The 3,059-nt window shown below is 43.4% G+C and overlaps 1 non-coding gene across 1 annotated transcript; it reads left to right on the top strand.

Moving 5' to 3' along the window:
* The first annotated feature begins 2,486 nt into the window (after positions 1–2,486).
* Positions 2,487–2,594, top strand: LOC130983763 (small nucleolar RNA R71). Its single transcript, XR_009087740.1, has one exon. It is a non-coding gene; the product is annotated as a small nucleolar RNA R71 (small nucleolar RNA).
* The last annotated feature ends 465 nt before the right edge of the window (positions 2,595–3,059 follow it).

Here is a 3,059-nt window from a genome sequence, read left to right as displayed (position 1 = left end):
TCTTGTTTGCTCCATCTTCTTCTTAGTGATGGGCTTGAAGTCATGCCTTCTCAGTTGAACCGGCTTTGGATGCCATAAATGGTTATGGAAAAACAAAAAGCAATGCTTTTACCACACCAAACTTAAAAGGTTTGCTCGTCCTCGAGCAAAAGAAGAAAGAAGAGAGTAGAAGAAGAAAAAATGAGGAGGAAGGGAGTGGCTTTGTGTTTCGGCCATTATGGGTGGGTTTGGGTGGGAAAGTGGTTTGAATTTGGATGGTGAGGTAAGTGGGGTTTTATGGAGGTGAGTGGTGAAGAGAAAGATGGGATTTGATAGGTGAGGGGTTTGTGGGGATCCTGTGGGGTCCACAGATCCTGTGGTGTCAAGGAAAAGTCATCCCTGTACCAAATGGCATTCAAAATCACGTTTTGAGCCATTTCTGGCGTTAAACGCCGGGCTGGTGCCCATTCCTGGCGTTTAACGCCAGGTTCTTGCCCTTTTCTGGCGTTTAACGCCAGTCTGGTGCCCCTTTCTGGCGTTAAACGCCCAGAATGGTGCCAGACTGGGCGTTAAACGCCCAACTGCTAGCCTCACTGGCGTTTAAACGCCAGTGGGTTCTTCCTCCAGGGTGTGCTGTTTTTCTTCCTGTTTTTCATTCTGTTTTTTATTTTTCAATGGATTTTGTGACTTCTTATGATCATCAACCTACAAAAAACATAAAATAACAAAAGAAAATATATAAAATATAATCATTGGGTTGCCTCCCAACAAGCGCTTCTTTAATGTCAGTAGCTTTGACAGAGGGCTCTCATGGAGCCTCACAGATACTCAGAGCAATGTTGGAACCTCCCAACACCAAACTTAGAGTTTGAATGTGGGGGTTCAACACCAAACTTAGAGTTTGGTTGTGGCCTCCCAACACCAAACTTAGAGTTTGACTGTGGGGGCTCTGTTTGTCTCTGATTTGAGAGAAGCTCTTCATGCTTCTTCTCCATGGTGACAGAGGGGTATCCTTGAGCCTTAAACACAAAGGATTCTTCATTCACTTGAATGATCAGTTCACCTCCATCAACATCAATCACAGCCTTTGCTGTGGCTAGGAAGGGTCTGCCAAGGATGATGGATTCATCCATGCACTTCCCAATCTCTAGGACTATGAAATCAGTAGGGATGTAATGGTCTTCAACCTTTACCAGAACATTCTCTACAAGTCCATGAGCTTGTTTTCTTGAGTTGTCTGCCATCTCTAGTGAGATTCTTGCAGCTTGTACCTCAAAGATCCCTAGCTTCTCCATTACAGAGAGAGGCATGAGGTTTACACTTGACCCTAAGTCACACAGAGCCTTCTTGAAGGTCATGGTGCCTATGGTACAAGGTATGGAAAACTTCCCAGGATCTTGTCTCTTTTGAGGTAATTTCTGCTTAGACAAGTCATCCAGTTCTTTGGTGAGCAAAGGAGGTTCAGTCTCCCAAGTCTCATTTCCAAATAACTTGTCATTTAGCTTCATGATTGCTCCAAGGTATTTAGCAACTTGCTCTTCAGTGACATACTCATCCTCTTCAGAGGAGGAATACTCATCAGAGCTCATGAAAGGCAGAAGTAAGTCCAATGGAATCTCTATGGTCTCATTTTGAGCCTCAGATTCCCATAGTTCCTCATTGGGGAACGCATTGGAGGTCAGTGCACGCCCATTGAGGCCTTCCTCAGTGGCGTCCACTTCCTCCCCTTCCTCTCCAAATTCGGCCATGTTTATGGCTTTGCACTCTCCTTTTGGATTTTCTTCTGTATTGCTTGGAAGAGTACTTGGAGGGAGTTCAGTAATTTTCTTACTCAACTGTCCCACTTGTGCCTCCAAATTTCTAATGGAGGACCTTGTTTCAGTCATGAAACTTTGAGTTGTTTTGATTAGATCAGAGACCATGGTTGCTAAGTCAGAGGGGTTCTGCTTAGAATTCTCTGTCTGTTGCTGAGAAGATAATGGAAAAGGCTTGCCATTGCTAAACCTATTTCTTCCACCATTATTGTTGTTGAAACCTTGTTGAGGTTTCTCTTGATTCTTCCATGAGAAATTTGGGTGATTTCTCCATGAAGAATTATAGGTGTTTCCATAGGAATCTCCTAGGTAATTCACCTCTTCCATTGAAGGGTTCTCAGGATCATAAGCTTCTTCCTCAGATGAAGCATCCTTAGTACTGCCAGGTACATTTTGCATTCCAGACAGACTTTGAGAAATCAAATTGACTTGTTGAGTCAATATCTTATTCTGAGCCAGTATGGAATTCAGAGTATCAATCTCAAGAACTCCTTTCTTCTGACTTGTCCCATTGTTCATAGGATTCCTTTCAGAAGTGTACATGAATTGGTTATTTGCAACCATTTCAATCAGCTCTTGAGCTTCTGTAGGCTTCTTCTTCAAATGAAGAGATCCTCCAGCAGAGCTATCCAAAGACATCTTGGATAGTTCAGAGAGACCATCATAGAAAATACCTATGATGCTCCATTCAGAAAGCATATCAGATGGACACTTTCTGACCAATTGTTTGTATCTTTCCCAAGCTTCATAGAGGGACTCACCATCCTTCTGTCTGAAGGTTTGGACTTCCACTCTAAGCTTACTCAATTTTTGAGGTGGAAAGAACTTTGCCAAGAAGGCATTGACTAGCTTTTCCCAAGAGTCCAGGCTTTCTTTAGGTTGAGAGTCCAACCATATTCTAGCTCTGTCTCTTACAGCAAAAGGGAATAGCATCAGTCTGTAGACCTCAGGGTCAACCCCATTAGTCTTGACTGTGTCACAGATTTGCAAGAACTCAGCTAAAAACTGATGAGGATCTTCCAATGGAAGTCCATGGAACTTGCAATTCTATTGCATTAGAGAAACTAACTGAGGCTTAAGCTCAAAGTTGTTTGCTCCAATGGCAGGGATAGAGATGCTTCTCCCATAGAAGTCGGGAGTAGGTGCAGTAAAGTCACCCAGCACCTTCCTTGCATTGTTGGCATTGTTGTTGTTTTCGGCTGCCATGGGTTCTTCTTCTTTGAAGAATTCGGTCAGGTCCTCAACAGAGAGTTGTGCCTTAGCTTC

Source organism: Arachis stenosperma, chromosome 5 (assembly GCF_014773155.1).
Source record: "Arachis stenosperma cultivar V10309 chromosome 5, arast.V10309.gnm1.PFL2, whole genome shotgun sequence".
Taxonomy (NCBI): Eukaryota; Viridiplantae; Streptophyta; class Magnoliopsida; order Fabales; family Fabaceae; genus Arachis; species Arachis stenosperma.
The sequence above is the reverse complement of the archived record's forward strand: the minus strand, read 5'-3'. Positions and strand labels throughout refer to the sequence as shown.